This window comes from Pipistrellus kuhlii, unplaced genomic scaffold, assembly GCF_014108245.1.
Source record: "Pipistrellus kuhlii isolate mPipKuh1 unplaced genomic scaffold, mPipKuh1.p scaffold_m20_p_3, whole genome shotgun sequence".
Classification (NCBI taxonomy): Eukaryota; Metazoa; Chordata; class Mammalia; order Chiroptera; family Vespertilionidae; genus Pipistrellus; species Pipistrellus kuhlii.
The window spans coordinates 101,297,640-101,315,257 of NW_023425529.1; the positions used below are offsets into that span (position 1 = coordinate 101,297,640).

The following is a 17,618-nucleotide window of genomic DNA, read 5'->3' on the forward strand; positions in this document are numbered from 1 at the left end:
GCTTCCCTGTGTTTGTTTCTATATATGAGGTAGAGCTGCTACATCTCCCATACTTGATAGAATGGCCTTGTATAGTAGGTGTCATGAAGGGCCCAGTGGTGCAGTCCCACCAGTCGTTTGAGTTGGATGTACCAGATGTATGCGGGGTGGCTGTCTGCACTGTCCTATTGTAGTTGAACTTTAATTGCTATTGACATCACTGGGAATAATTGATCCCCAGACTAATCAGCTGCAACTACAACTGAAGAGCTGTGTGCAGGTGTCGGCCCTATGGAGCAGGACTTACTTCAGAGGGGCTTTGGTGCTCATAGAGTCCATCAATTGGTTGTGTTGCTTATTGATGTGATAGGATTGTAATTCAGCATAACCTGAATATCTTCACCAGGTGCACTGGCTCTAGGGCCTCCTGGGAGGTACAAAGTTAGCTGCTGCCTGTGTCCTGCTTGGGGCCATGCCCTGCTAGGGCCAGTAAAAGCTAGTAAAAAATCTGCAGACAGCTGCTATTTATGATGGGTATGGATATGTCCAGGAGAGGCCAAGCCATGGACCAAGGCCGGTGGCCACAAGTACCTAGCAAAAGGTACAGAGCTTGCTGAGGCTAGTTGTTGCTTACTTGAGATATTTTAGTAAAGTCTGAAGTATGAAGCAAGAGAGACCAGTTGTATTAAAAAAAAAAAAAGTGGAAATGGCTTGGATGAGTCTGCAAGTTGGGTGAGTCAGGGTCTCAGGCAATCACCAGGTGAACTGTATGAGCCAGGTTGATGGAGACTCAGATATGACTCCATCCTGCCAGCTCTGTGGGGGAGGGCTCATCAAAGGAACAATGGTGTCTGCCAGAATTTTTGTATGGCAGAAAACTCAGCCCTGATGCTGGACAATTCAGTTCCTTCTTGTATGTTCCTGGTGCTTTTCAAGATTTTGCTTCAGTGCTGGAGCTCAGAGGGAGTGAGTCCAAATAAGTCCAGCCTTTTAAGAGGAACTGCATTGGCCTCCAGAAGCCTTCTGTCTCCCTAAGCCTCAATGCCTGCTAGGTTTTATAGCCCAAAATTATGGTGAATTCTCTTCCAGGCACTAAAACCTGGGCTGAGGGATCTAATGTGGGGCTAGGAGCCCTTTGCTTCTCAGGGGGCACCTTGTAGGCAAGATATCCATCCCTATTAAAACACAACACACATGGGTGTAGGACCATTCTGTACCTCTGCCCCTCCTACCAGTCTCAGTACGGCTTTTTTAATTTCCCTGTAAGTAGAAATTCCATTCAGTTAGATTTCAGGAGGTTCTGAAGATTAGTTGTATTTTTATATAGATGTGGGAGGATTTTAGTATCATGTTCACCTACACCACGATCTTGATTGGAAGCCCTCCCCTTGTTTTCTGCAATCCAAAATGCTTATAGAAATATTTTTGCATATTTTAAAAATGTTTTTATTCATTTCAGAGAGAAGGGAGAGAGAGAAACATCAATGATGAGAGAGAATCATTGATTGGCTGCCTCCTGCATGCCACCAACTGGGGATCAAGCCCACAACCTAGGCATATGCCCTGACTAGGAAGAAAACCATAACCTCCTAATTCATGTCAATGCCCACCCACTGAGTGACATTGGCTGGGCATATTTTTTATTTTTACAGAATTTTCAGGTCCTCTGAATTGAGAGGATGACCCTGGATTGCAAAACCACTATATTCCTAGAAACTGTTCTGTAACATTTGATTCAGTAACCTCTTCCCTGTGTGAAAACCTCCCTCCTTCTATGCTTCTGTGTCATTTCATTCTCCTAATTTTGCTTTTCTTCCTCAGTTTCTGACCATTCCTCACTATTCTAAGATGACTTTTGCCTTCTTTATCTTCTTTCTTTTCTTTCATAGTTTCATCAATAGTTGTGTGTTTTTTTCATTTATAGCTACATGCTTAGCCTTTATCTCTCTTTTAAACTCCATTCCTATATTTCCAGCTGCATGCCAGACATCTCAAAGTTACCACTGCAACCTAATGCCTCTAAGACTGAACACCCCCCCCCCCCCTTTCTTCCCACAAAACAAGCTCAGCATCAGCCAGGTTTTGTTCTTGTAATCATATTTGAGTTGTTCTCCCTCATACACTCCCTCTATGCCATTTTCTTTTAAATATCACCATAAAGTTTCTAGAACCCATCTTATTTCTTTATATATTAATTTTTAAAATATATTTTATTGATTTCTCACAGAGAGGAAGAGAGAGGAATAGAGAGTTAGAAACATCGATGAGAGAGAATCATCATCGATCAGCTGCCTCTTGCACACCACCTACTGGGGATGTGCCCACAACCAAGATACATGTCCTTGACTGGAATCGAACCTGGGACCTTTCAGTCCCCAGACCGACGCTCTATCCACTGAGCCAAATCGGTTTCGGCATTATGTAATTTTTGCTAAAACATTTCAAAGGCTTCCCACTGCCTTGAGAAAAAAATCTCTAGAGTTTAAAACTTTAGGCTACTAGTGATCTACTGACTCTTTTTCTAGCCCTATCACTCTCTAAAATAGATTTCCAGTTTATCTGATGACTTCAATGAAATCTCAGTGCCTATTATTTCTCATATTCACCCTTCATTAATTGATTTTATCATCTCTGGTCATGCTATTCCCTCCTTGCAACTCCAAACCCTCCCCTCTCAGTTGGATGTGTAAAGAACCCAAGAATTTAAGGATAAATAAAAGGCCCAGAGGGTGAGGATGCAACAATTAGATGATAAAGTCCTTGACAGGGTATCCTATGCTTCGCCATCTCCTTTAGTAAGTAACAGGGATAAGGAGGGAAAGAAAATGACAAAAATCTCTGGTTAGATATCTGGGAGACTTAAGCAGAGGGAATCTGTACCCTGTGCCCAGTAGAACCCTGAAAATTGCCAAGATCCCAGTGTCCCCAACCTCAATGTGTATGGGAGAACAGACATAGCAGTAGAGTGGGAATCCAGAACAAGAAGAGCCTTAAGTGGTCTCATAGAGGTCTTGAATGCAAGTTCAATATCAAACAAGAGAATGATTTTATAGTGCCAAAGAGCATTTCAAAAGCAAACAGCATGGAAGAGATGATTTGGTACCGACAGCCCCTTAGTGGTTGACAGCATTCTTATAGTGTGAACAAAAAAGATACAACAATTACCTGATTAAAATGGCCCAAGGCCAGGGGAAAAGGAAACCTCATATGATGCTAGGGTGGTTCAATGACAAAGATCCACATAGCATATGGCCTTTCTCAGGGCCTGAATATCATATAAAGCCATTTACTCTACCTTCTCTCAGCCCCATCACTCCTCCCAGGAACTCTGCCTGAGTAGGGGAGAAAAGGGTGCTAAATTGATGAAGATGTAACATCTGCTAGCTAGCAGAGTGGGAACTCTGAACAGAAATTAAACTCAGTTGCAAAAAGTTTTAAAAAGTAATTTCTTACCTATATCCGCATATTATGTATATATACATTTTTCAAAAAGTCATAGATCATCAATATGTTTATTAGTCCATTTGGGAAGTTATAACAAAATGCCATAGACTAGGTGGTTTATAAACAACAGAAAATTTATTTCCACAGTTCTGAAGTCTAGGAAGCCTAAGATCAAAGCACCGACAGATTCCTTGTCTGGTAAGGGCTCACTTCCTGGTTCATAAACAGCAGTCTTCTCACTCTGTATTCACATGTGAAGGAAGGGCAAGGGGACTCTCTTAGGTCTCTTCTAAAACATCATTAATCTCATTCTTGAAGGCTCCACCCTTATGACTTAATCACCTCCCAACAGCCTAATCCCAAAATATTATCACTCTGAGAATTAGGTTTCAACACATGAATGTTTGGGGCACACAATCATTTAGGCCATCGCAATGTGGTTATAAAATGGTGAAAAAAATAATCTCAGTAAAAGGAATTTGTGACTGGAAGAAACATAATTTTAAACTAGGGGCCCAGTGCATGAATTTGTGCACCTTGAAAAGAACTGTGAGCCATGAGGCTGTGGTGGGCACAGGGATAGGTCTTGGCCCATCCTCCATGCCCCCACCCAGCCCCTCCCACTGTGGCCCCCAGTCCCTTCTTTGTAGGCAGCCCCACTTTTCCACTACCACTTCCATGCTCTGATGGCGCCAGCCCCAATCACTGTACGCTGTCTCTCCCTCTCCCCTTCCTCTCTGAAATCAATAAAAATATACTTAAGAAAAATAAATACAGAATGTTAAAATACATAAATATATATATTTATATATATATTTAATATTATACATAAATATATAAATATATATAATATAAATATTATATATATATATATATATATATATATATATATATATATATATATATGCCTAAGCAACCGTTCAACCAGTCGCTATGACTCACACTGACCGCCAGGGGAAATACGCTCAACCCTGGTGGTCAGTGTGCTCCCACACTAGGAGTGCCACTCAACTGACCTACAGGCACAGATACAGGGCTCACGGCAGACCACTGCAACCTGGAGACCACAATGGAGAGGCAGTGAGCCCACTGAATGGCAGCAGAAGTGGCAGCAGGTGCAGTGGGGCTGGGATGAGCAGGAGAGGCAGGTGGCATTGGACTGCCGGTTTCTGCCCAATCTCCACAGACCATGCCGGGGGACCCCACTGGTGCACAAATCTATGAACTGGGCCTCTAGTATAATATATAAGTATAAATATTATGTATTATATATTTTTATGTATATTTTTGTAACTTTTTATATTTTGGCATCACTTCTTAATGTGTATGTGTGTATGTATGTTTATCAATCACTAGAAGATATACTGAGTTATGTAAAATTATTGACAAAAGCAGATTATTGATGTAGAAAACCAGCAAGAAATATAGGAACACGTCTAATTATAAAGAATGGCCAAAGGGTACATGGAGACACTGAAGCTGAGTCAACTCCAGGGAAGTTTCTAAGCTCTTCTTTCAAAAATAGCTGTTAAATGTATTTCACTGCAATTGTACTTCAAATGATGTTAATTCTCTGTCCCTGTGAGATTCCATTTTGCATAGAACCTAAATAAGCTGCCTAAAATAAACTTTGCTGAGATCGGATTTAATTACCAGATCTAATTCTTCAGTAATGAAAATCAGCCAAACTGAGTGAAAATGCTGACTAAATAGAGACCTTGAATGCCCTAGCTAACTGGAAGGGAACAAAAAATTTTATTAAAAAGACAAACACTTTATCTTAAAATATCTAAAAATGAGATGTGTAACTAAATAAATATAAACATTAGAGGCCCAGTACACAAAATTCATGCACTAGGAGGGAGTCCCTCAGCCTGGCCTGGGCCCTCTCACAGTCCAGAAGCCCTTGGGAGATGTCTGACTGCTGTGGAGGTGAAAGAGGCTCCCGCCACCGCTGCTGTGCTTGCCAGCTGTGAGCCTCGCTTCTGGCTGAGTGGTGCTCCCCCTGTGGGAGCACACTGACCACCAGGAGGCAGCTCCTGAATTGAGCATCTTCCTCTTGGTGGTCAGTATGCATCATAGCAACCAGTCATTCCACTGTTTGGTCTATTTGCATATTAGCCTTTTATTATATAGGATTGTTGAATAACACTTTCTCAATAAGCTTGTGGATTATCTTTTCATACTATAACATGAAATAACAAAAAGCACAGTTTTGTGGGTGTCTTTCTATACCTAAAATTTAATGTTTTTTAAAGCCCCCATAATAGGCATTTTTATTGCTCTTAAAAACAATTTCTTACATTTTCCAGGTAAGTTTGACTGCAAAGGTCACCTACTGTAATTGGTACAGTATTATTTTATAGCACAGCTTGAGTTGGCAAGACACTGTTGGAGTTTCTAAATGGAGTTGTATTTGTCCTTACAAAATAAATTGCCTCCATTGCAATGAACTGCAATAATTTGTTATCTTAAACATGAAAATTTCATAATTCTTCCCTTTGCAAAGCCATCCTACAATCAATAATTAACATGCTTATTGGAAGAAAGATCACTATACTGATATTATTAATTAAATGTCACACTAAAATCAAGTTGATTATTATTGCTATAATAAATCTTGAAATTAGCATGTAGCCTTTAACTGGGAAAAACATATGACAAGGTTTTCTCAAAAGGGTGGCCAAATAGGCGGATATGTACTGAAGCTTCTTACATAGTAGATAGAAGGAACAACTAAATTGAAAAACATCCACCTGGAATTGGTGAATTAAACACAGCTGGTGAGACAATGTCAGCTGGAAAGGGTAGAGGGAACCTGGAGAACAGTAGGAGCAGGGTTCTGGGATGGAGAGAGAAAAGCCAAGCACTAGGATGAGGGGTTCAGAAGGAACCTGTGCTGCACCACGTCTGGGTCCCTTAGGGACATGGTAAGACTCGACTGTGGAAAGGGGTCCACAGTGCTGCTGACAGCTAGGTAATCTAGATCTAAGTCCACAGTCATGAGAGTCTATGCCCAGAAAGGCAGCCTGAAGAAGTGCTCAAGCCACATAGTACTGAGGGGAGGGAAACTTGCAGTGGTGCGATTGTTTTGCCTTTATATTTTCCTGGCTTTTATTTGCTAAACCCATTGCTAGTACCTTTAAATTACGAACACTCAGCCGAAACCGGTTTGGATCAGTGGATAGAGCGTCGGTCTGCGGACTGAAAGGTCCCGGGTTCGATTCTGATCAAGGGCATGTACCTTGGTTGCAGGCACATCCCCAGTAGGGGGTGTGCAAGAGGCAGCTAATTGATGATTCTCTCTCATTGATGTTTCTAACTCTCTATCCCTTTCTCTTCCTCTCTGTAAAATACCAATAAAATATATTCAAAAGTGTGAGGATAGCGTGAGGAGTCTCTAGGACGGCTTAAAGCACACCAACACATCTGGATTTTTTGGGTGCCAGAAGAAGAGAGAGCAGGATATTGAAGGCTTAATGGAAGAAATAATGACAGAAAACTCTCCCCACCTGGTGAAAGAAATAGACCTACAAGTTCAGGAAGTGCACAGGACCCCAAACAAGAGGAATCCAAAGAGGAACACACCAAGACACATCATAATTAAAATGCCAAGAGCAAAAGACAGAGAAAATCTTACAAGCAGCAAGAGAAAAACAGCTAGTTACCTACAAGGGAGTACCCATACGACTGTCAGCTGCTTTCTCAACAGAAACTATGCAGGCCAGAAGGGAGTGGCAAGAAATATTCAAAATGATGAACAACAAGAACCTACAACCAAGATTACTCTACCCAGCAAAGCTATCATTCAGAATTGAAGGTCAGATAAAGAGCTTCAAAGACAAGAAAAAGTTAAAGGAGTTCATCAACACCAAACCAGGATTACATAAAACATTGAAGGGTATTCTTTAAGAAGAGGAAGAAGAAAAAGAAGGTAAGGGTAAAAAATTATGAACAACAAAAAGACATCAAATACATACCTACCAACAAGTGAATCTAAAAATCAAGAGAATAAAAAAAAATCTGAAGAACAAAATGGACTGGTGAATATAATAGGATCAGGGACATAGAAAGGGAGTGGACTAACAGTTCACAGGGGGAAAGGGGCCTGAGGGGTGCAGGAAGAGATTGGACAAAAATCTTACACCTATGGTAAAGACAGTGGTGGGGGTAAGGGTGTGGGGTGGGGTTGGGAATCAGGTGGAGGGGAGCTAGGGGAAGGAGGGGAGGAACACCTGTAATAATCTGAACAATAAAGATTTATTTTAAAAAAATAGTAATAAATTAGCTAAACCTACACCTTAAGGAATTAGAAAGAGAGCAACAAGAAAAACTCAGAGCATGCAGAAGAAAGAAAATAATAAAGTTCAGATTAGAAATAAATGAAAAGAAAGAAAGAAAGAGAGAGAGAGAGACAGAAGCAAAGATCTATAAAACCAAGAGCTGATTCTTGAAAAGGTTAAACAAGATTGATGAACCTCTTGCCAGGTTTACCAAAAAACAAATAAACAAACAGCAACAAAAAAAGAGAGAGAGATTACAAACTCTACTCCAACAAACTGGAAAACCTAGACAAAATGTACATATTCTTAAAAAAAAAAAAATACAAGCTTCTAAAACCCATTCAAGAAGAATAAAAAAACCAGAATAGGCCAATAACAACCCATGAAATTGAAGCAGTAATAAAAAATCTTCCAGCAAACAAAAGGAGGATGGCTTTACAGGAGAGTTTTACTGAACATTAGAAGAACTAAAACCTATCCTCCTCAGACTTTTCCAAAAAATTCAAGAGGAAGGAATGCTTCCAAGTTATTTCTATGAAGCTAGCATCACCCTAATTCCAAAACCAGATAAAGACACATCAGCCCCGCCACCATGGCTTTGTCCAGAAGAACATCCTGAAGGTCTCCCAGTCTAATTAGCATATTACCCTTTTATTAGTATAGTATAGATAGAAGCCTGGTGCACAGGTGGGGGCTAGCCTGGTGCACAGGTTTGCCCTGAAGAGTGAAGGGGCTGTTGCGGACTGAAAGGTCCTGGGTTCGATTCCGGTCAAGGGCATGTACCTTGGTTGCAGGCACATCCCCAGTGGGGGGTGTGCAGGAGGCAGCTGGTCGGTGTTTCTCTCTCATCGACCTTTCTAACTCTCTGTCCCTCTCAATTCCTCTCTGTGTAAAATCAATAAAATATATTAAAAAAAAAAAGAGTGAAGGGGCCGAAACCAGTTTGGCTCAGTGGATAGAGTGTTGGCCTGCAGACTGGGGAGGGGGAGGTGTCCCAGGTTCGATTCCAGTAAAGGGCACATGCCTTGGTTGTGGGCCACATCCCCAGTGGGAGGTGTGCAGGAGGCAGCTGATAGATGTTTCTCTCTCATCAGTGTTGCTAACTCTCTGTCCTTTTCAATTCCTTTCGGTGAAAAATCCATTAAAAATTTTTAAAAATAAGAGTGAAGGGAACCCTCACCCCAAATCAGGGTGGGGGCTCTCTTGGGGCCTGGGGTGGCCTGGGTGAGGGACTGATGGCTGTTTGCAGGCTGGCACGTCCCCATTGGGTGAGGTCCCTACTTGGGGGCGTGGTCAGCCTGGGGGAGGGGCTGAAGGCTGTTTTCAGGAATTATCAATTGTCCCTATTATAAATATATTGGGTTAATTTATTTTAAACCCATCTATTTTTTCCCCTCAAAATTCTTATATTGTTGCCTTTACTTCAGGGAAAGGATGTGAGAGCAGGAGGAAAGAGTTTTAGAGGAGACTTTTGAAACTCACAGTAAGAATAAGAAAAAAGTTATTTTGAGTCTTAAAAGCTTGACTTTGTGTATCTAATAAATTTTTTATGTATTTATGGCATTTTATTTATACTATTGAAGCATTCATCTTATATAAAAACTTCTGTTTGGAATTTTAAGAACTTGAAAGGGGGCCTGGTCAAAATTTCCTGTCTACTCAGCTACGTGTTCTATGTTCTGTGAAAGCCCAGGCGCCTGGCTGGGAAACTCTGCTCTACTCCATGGAAAAGGTCTCCGGATGATGACCTTGGAACTTTCTCTCGTCTCTATCTCTACAGGTTGGCTGAGAGAAAAGGAGGATGCTTCTTGTTCCCTCCCCAACTTCCCGGTGGCCCTTCCCTCTGGTAATGGGGGCCTCTCAGTCCAAATCCCCTCTACACACCCTTAGGTGTCTCCTGGCCAATCTCTCAACCCTTGGTCTTTCTGGTTACATCAAACCAAAGAAGCTCTACTTGTCCACAATATGAACTCAACAATGTCTCTCTGTGACCCAAAAACGGCACTTTCAATTCCAATATCCTCCAAGACCTAGATAATTTTTGCCACCAGACAGAAAAGCCTCAGACCTTGCTATGAACAGGCTTTCAAGACCCTCCCTCTCTTGCCCCCTCCTTCACCTTCCTCCCCTTCTTAACCCTCGCTTTATCCTCATGTTCCATCCATCAGATCTTCCTCATAAAGTCCTCTTTTCCCTCTCAGATTAGTCCTCAGCCTTTTTCTCTGTCTTCTGACTTTTTCTATCCAGCCGCTCACTGATCTTCACCTCGCCCGCTCCCACCACTCCTTACAACCCTGCCACAGAATCCACAACCCACGCTCTACCTCTGAGAACTCTAACCGCCCGACTTCCCCTGTGTGCTCTCCACCAAATCTCTGCTCCCATGACCACCAGCAACTGAATTCACAGGTGGCTGGCCATTCCCTTCTCACTTTCTGATCTTCCTGAGAGCCAAATCCTGAGAACGTGAGCTCCAAAATAGCCTTTCCCATCTAACACTCATTCTCAGACCCAAAGACTGCCTTCCTCAACACCCTCTTCTATTCACACGTCCATTCTACCCCTGAGGGAAGCAGCAGGAACTGTGGGCATTGTCTGAGTCCATGTCCCATCCTCTGTGTCCAGCCTCACAGATTGAGAGGCATCTCAGGTTTCTTTTTCCACTGACCTGACCACCTTTACTTCCCCAACATATGCCGCAAACTTCAAAAATAGATACAGGTCCACAAACCCCACAAAAAGACCTCGTTAACCTGACCTTTATGGTCTTTAATAATAGAGACAGGAGACCAAAATCCAAAATCAAAGGCGAGATCAGGCCAAGGCTGAGGCCCAGTAGGAGGCCTTGCAGCTCCTAGCCACCGCTTTCAAACCTCAAACGAAGTGCCAGTCCTCCAACCAGGGCTAAGCGAGGGGCTAAGCCTCCTCCAGGCCCATGCTTCAAATGTAGCAAGGAAAGACAGTGAGCCAAGTCCTACTCAAACCCGAGACCCCTGCCTGGGCCACTAGAAATCAGGCCGTAGTCTGGTTCCTCTGGGTCTGGCCTCAGCCAATCCAGCATGGCCACCCTCTGGATCTGGTTTGGATCTCCTAGACCTCCTGGGACTGGCCACCGAAGAAGCTGCCCAGGCCCTGACAGGGCCCCACAGACTTACATCACCAGGACCGAGCCTGGGTAAGGACAGCTAAGCCGATCTTTTAATCAGCACGGTGGCCACTTATTCTGCCCTCTGGGATCCTTTTCCGCTCCTCAGTCTCTGTTATGGGGGTTGACGGATGAGTCTCACAGCCATTAGCCACCTCACCTCTACACTGCATCTCACTAAATTCCCTCATTCCCTCTTTTCTCATCCTACCTCAGTGCCCACCCAGGGCTGCCATGCATCCCCTCATAAAGCCCACTTATCCCAAACCACAGTCACCTACCTCAGCTTCACTCTCGCGACCCACAAGGCCAAGTCATTCCTGGGACTGTAAATGCTTTATCTCCTCTAAGACTGTCCCCTCCTCTGATCAAGAAATTTTCTCCTTTCTCATGCTTACTGGGTACTCTTGCCTTCCGGGTTCACAACTTTAGTCTTCTTGCAAAGCTCCTCTATGGCGAAGGGACTCCCTCACTGAGCCTTTAGATCCCAAGGCCAACATTCTCACCCCTTTAGTACTCTGAAAATTGCTCTCACCTCAGCCTTCTCACCTCGCCCCCTCCCGCTACCCACCCTTCCCAAAGAACAACTTTCTTGACTGCACTGGCTTATCAGAAACAGATCTTCATCTCTAGGGAAAATGAGGCAGTTTTAAAATCCAGGTGGCTAGAGACCTAGAAACAGGTGCAGGGCCTATTCCCTCCTCCTCCTGCCTTTTCTCCAGCTTCATCTTCCACTGCTCCTTCCCTTCCCTTTCTCTTTTCCCTTAGGTAACAACCCATTCTATTATAACATTCCCTCCCACTTTCACTGCAATACAATCTCAATCACTCATCTGTCACCTCTTATTGGTAGGGCCATGGCAACTATCCTCTCAGCTTGGAATATGAAACTAGAAAAAGGAATCTTATACCCTTTAATCCACCTCTTCTCCTTACACCTATCAGCTTGTCTCTGTGATCATGGATTTTTCTTCCTCTGTATGTGGGGAGAACACATACATCTGTCTCCCCATCAGCTGGACAGGAACCTGTACTCCTATCTATCTTTCCCAATGTAGATGTAGCCCCCAATGATAAGTCTTTACCTGTCCCCATAACCCATCATATCTGACACAAAAGAGGGGTCCAGATAATCCCTCTCCTCCTAATCCTCGGCATCACAGCAGGGGTTGGAACTGCCATAGGGAGCTTAACCACTGCTTTACCCATATTTTAAAACCCTGTCTCAGGACTTACAAGAAACATGTGGATGTCCAGCAAGGGGCAAAACTGGGAAAACAAGAACATCACCCCCAGAATAACCCATTCTCCCCTTTCATATGAGGCAAATGACACCCTACTCTTTCCCCCCCTAAAAATAACATCTAGATCTCAGTTGTATTTCAGTTCCAGGCCCAGAAAAGCAGCAAAACCAGACAAGTGACACTGTGGCAGCCTCAGGACCAGCTTTTACCTCCCAAGTGACTCAACAGGATCACTCTCAAGACTTCACCAACCAGTCCCTTGGGGAAATCATGCTGCTGCACCCTTCGTCCAGCACAGAAAACATTACCTGTTTTTCACTCACTTACCCTGTGGCTCCTCCCTCTATTAGGCCCACTGGTATTTATTCTTTTAATTTTGTTCTTTGGCCCCTGTCTCATGTGCTGTTTCACTAGTTTTTTGCAGAACAGAATGCAGGCGTTTGCCAATCAGTATGTGGGAGAGATCTATGTGGCCTTGAATTCAGAACCTAGAGACACCTAGGTCTCCAGAATCTTTGAGACACCCCTGACAATGCCCCCTCTCAGCAGGAAGTAGCTATGGAAGACAGACCTTCACCCACTGACCTTGCCCAGACTCTCAATATTTTTCTTTTAATATTACCAAAAGCCTGGAATGACAGATCCTCCCTTCCCCCAATAGATTTCTTCTCCAAACTAAGTCCAAGTCCCCAGTTGTGGGCCTTGGATTAAAAAAAAAAAAAAAAAAAAAAAAAAAAAAAAAAAAAAAAAAAATCCCAAAATTTTCCTCTTAAAATTTTCTATTTTTATTTTAAGTACAACAAATCAGAAAAGTCACAGTCCAAAATACCACCTGTTACTGAGAGGACAGGCTGCCGGACATGACTTTTTTGGTGGAGGTGGAGTAGTGCTAGACTTGGATAAGACCTCCTGCTAACAATACTTGTAAACATAGTTAAAATCTTTGCTTATTGGTTTTTGTATTTAGAGTAACTTTTCTCAAGATATTTGAGTAATTCTAACAGTGTAATACCCTCATATTTAGTGTTCCTAATCATAATGCACTACAATTTAATAAATCCTATCATGAATATCAATTTCACAATATCAAGGTTAATGCATGTACATAAAACATGATACCAAAAAGTCAATTTTAAGTTTTTTAATTTACTTTTTAATTAAATCTTTTTTATTTATTTATTAAATTAATATCTGTGTACATATTTTAACATTGCCCCCCCCCCACATACCCTCCCTCCCCAGGGTTTTGTGTCCATTAGTTGTACTTATATGCATGTATACAAGTCCTTCGGTTGATCTCTTATTGTTGAAAATGTTACATATGTCCCTTCCCTCCTCCCCCATGGACCCCTTCTATACAGCCCCTACCACCAGCCCCAGGCCTTCACCATCCTATTGTCTGTGTCCATGGATTATGCATATATGCATACAAGTTCTTTGGTTGATCTCTTCCCACCCACTACCCTCCCCTGCCCTTTCTAAGATTCCACCTTCTGTTCTATGCTTTTATGTTTCTGAATCTATTTTGTTAATTGGTTTATTTTGTTCATCAGATTCCACATATGAGTGAGATTATGTGATACTTGTCTTCCTCTGACTAGCTTATTTTACTTAGCATAATACTCTCAAGGTCCCTCCATGCTATCTCAATGGTAATAAATACTTTTTTACTACTGCTTAGTATTCCATGGTATAAATGTACCACAGCTTTTTTATCCACTCAATTACTAATGGACACTTGGGCTGTTTCCAGATCTTAGCTATTATAAATTGTGCTGCTATGAATATAATGGTGCATATATTCTTTCTAGTTGGTGTTTTGGGTTTCTTAGGATATATTCCTAGAAGTGGGATTACTGGCTCAAATGGAATTTCCATATTTAATTTTGTGAGGAAACTCCATACTGTTTTCTATAGTGGCTGCAGCAGCCTGCATTCCCACCAACAGTGCACATCCTTCACATCATTGTCAACACTTGTCATTTGTTGATTTATAGATGGTAGCCATTGTGACAAGTGTGAGGTGATACTTCATTGTTGTTTTAATTTTCAAATCACTGACTTTTTTTTAATAAGTCTATTGCCCATCCATGTGTCTACTTTGGAGAAGTGTCTATTTAAGTCCTTTGCCCATTTTTTTATTGGATTTTCTTACTTTTGTTAAGTTGTTTGAGTTCCCTATGTATTTGGATATTAAACCTTTATCATATGTATCAGAGGCAAATATGTTCTCCCATACAATGGGCTCCCTTTTCATTTTGTTGATGGTTTATCTTGCTGTGCAGAAGCTTATTTTGATATAGTTCCATTTGCTTAGTTTCTTTCTAGTTTTCTTTGCCCCGGGTGATGTGTGTAAATACATTGCTATAACAGATGTCTGAGATTTTGCTGCCTATGGTTTCTGCTAGGATTTTTATGGTTTCACATTTTACGTTTAAGTCTCTTATCCATTTTTAGATTATTTTTGTATATGGTGCAAGTTGGTGGTCTAGTTTCATTTTGTTGCATGTATCTGTCCGATTTTCCCAACACTACTTATTAAAGAGACTATCTTGATTCCATTGTATATTCTTGTCTCCTTTGCCAAATATTGAGCATAATGGATAGGATTGATTTCTGGGGGTCTCTGTTTAATTCCATTGATCTATGTCTGTTCTTGTGCCAGTATCAGGCTGTTTGGATTATAGTTGCTTTGTAATATAACTTGATATCTGGTATTATGATCTCTCCAATCCAAGTTGTTGTTCTTTCTCAAGATTGCTGTAGCTATTCAGGGTGGGTTTTTTTTTGTTTGTTTTGGTTCCATGTAAATTTTTGGAGTATTTGTTCTAGATCTGTGAAATATGCTGTTGGTATTTTAATAAGAATTGCATTGAATCTATAGATTGCTTTGGGTAGTATGGACATTTTAGTGATGTTAATTCTACCAACCCATGGACAGGGTATATTCTTCCACTTATTTATATCCTCTTCTATCTCTTTTTTCAATGTCCTGTACAGGTTTCTGAATACAAGTCTTCCACATCCTTGGTTAAGTTTATTCCTAATTATCTTACATTTTTTGTTGAAATGGTAAATTAAGTTATTTGTTTAGTTTCTCTGAAAATTCATTATTGGAGAATAAAAATGCCATTGATTTCTGGGTGTCATTTTGTAACCTGCTACACTGCCAAAGTCATTTTATAAATCTAGTTTTTTGGTGACGTCTTTAGGGTTTTCTATGTTCAATACTATGACAGCTGCAAATAATGAGTTTTACTTCCTCCTTTCCAATTTGGATGCCTTTTATTTTTTATTTTTGTCTGATTACTGTGGATAGGACTTCCAATTCCACAATTTGAGGTATGTATTCAGTTATTAGGTCTGTTATTGAAATGTCTTGAAATTTATTTTCCATACAATTTTAGGCCAGATTATTCCTTGCTAAGTAATCAGTATCAGTAAGTACATTGGAATATATATTTGTGTCTAATGTTTTTGTTTTTTAAACAGCTTTGGAGATTCAACTTTGCAGCAACTCGGTTTTCTTTTCCCCTCTTTATTTTTTTCCCACCAACATTTATCCCCTGCTATACCATTCTTCAACTCACTCATCCACACTCATGTTGGTAGCTTGAAATTGGCCATGGTAGAAATACTTAGAGCAGAGAAATTGGCAAATGCTACAAATCAGTATCTTTTATGATTAATTACCACCCCACACTCACCAGAGGGACAGTAAAGATTAAACATTTATCAGCACCATTACCCTATCTGGTCTATACCACTCCATGTCTGCCCAACACATTTCTGACATTTTTACCACTTCCCCATTTTGCCTAACCAATTGGCTCAGCATGTTCCTTCCTACCTGATATCTTGCATATACTTTGTGTGTGTGTGTACCATGTACTTTTAAATTTCACGTTAAATATACATATCCTATCTCATAAAGAGGAAATAAGCTAACTAACCATCATGCCCTCACAAAGATGGTGGTGCCTACAGTCTATAAGGAGGGAATATGCTAATTGACTGCCATACCCTTAAAGATGGCAGTACCCACAGTCACCAGATGGCAGCACCCAGTCCCCTCAGCCCAGGGGAGTAGCAGGCCCACAGCACAGCCAGGTCTGCCCCAGGTGGGTCTGGCCACTCTGTGTGCCTACCTCTTAAGTCCCCCACTTCTCTCAGCCCTCCAGCCGCCCAGGGCTGTCTGAGGCACAGGTAACCAGGGCCAGCCGAAGCTTGTGCTGTCAGCAGTGGCAGCAGCAGAGGTGTGATGGGGGTGTCACCTTCCCCTGATCGCTGGGTTGCCTCCTGCCCCCAAGGGCTCTCAGACTGTCAGGGGGCAGGCCAGGCTAAGGGACTCCCCCTCCAGTGCATGAATTTTCATGCACCAGGCCTCTTGTGTGTATATATTTGTCTTTATTACATGCTCAGGATTGCAGGCTCAAGCCCCAGTGGAGAGCATACAGGAGGCAACCAATTGATGATTATTAACGTTTCTACCTCTCTTCCTCTCCTTTTCCTCTTTGAAATCAATAAATACACAAATATATATATATATATATAGCAGCTATCTGTAATAATAAAAGGGTAATATGCTAATTAGACAAAACATCTTCCAGATGACGTTCAGAAAAGCCATGGTGGGGGGGCTGAGGCAGACATGGTTAGGAGTGATCAGGCTGGCAGGGGAAAGCAGTTAAGGGGATCAGGCCAGCAGGCAGGTGAGCGGTTAGGAGTCAGTGGTCCTGGTTGTAAGAGAGTTATGATGTGATACTCAAGCCCAATCTAGGAGAAAGACAGCCACTTTTGCCATATTGGTTCTGCAACAGATTGGATTGGATTTAAAGGCCACTCAGGCCTTGGACCTGGCACCTTTGCACAGCAGATACAGAAGGTAGTCATGGCTTTAGTTACATTGGTGCTTCCTGCCATGACTGCATTGTGGGTACCAACGTGTATGCTGAGGTGCGCTGCAGATGGAAGCTCCCCATATCATAGTGGGCACATCAGGATATGTTTGACATGCTTAATCACAGATACTTGTCTCCCAAATACATCCAAGATGTTTGTGAAGCTGATGAAATATTAAGCTGTGGGTCCAAGGACCAGATATATGACATATTCCAAAAGCTCAACAGCAACACTCAGGTGGTATTGCTGTCAGCTACAATGCCTTCGGATTCTTGTCAAGAAGGAAGAGTTGACTCTCAAGGGTATCTGCCAATTCTGTATTATTGTGGAATGAGAGGAGTGGAAGCTGGACACATTGACTTATATGAAATCCTTACCATCACCCAGGCAGTCATTTTCATCAACACAAAACAAAGGTTGGTTGGCTCACTGAGAAGATGCACACCTATGCCTCTGCCATGCATGGAGATATGGACCAAAAGGAATGAGATGTCCTTGACAGGCAGAGCAGGAGAGGGAAGGGAAGAGAGACAAGGGATAAACATCTTGTCATTTTTTTTTCTTCCCTTTTAATAAATGTCACTTTTTGAGGCAAAGAAGGAACTGTGAACAACTTACCCT

General features: G+C 41.9%; 1 pseudogene; it reads left to right on the forward strand.

Moving 5' to 3' along the window:
* Positions 1-10,765: 10,765 nt before the first annotated feature.
* LOC118729603 lies at positions 10,766-17,587 on the forward strand (annotated as a pseudogene).
* The last annotated feature ends 31 nt before the right edge of the window (positions 17,588-17,618 follow it).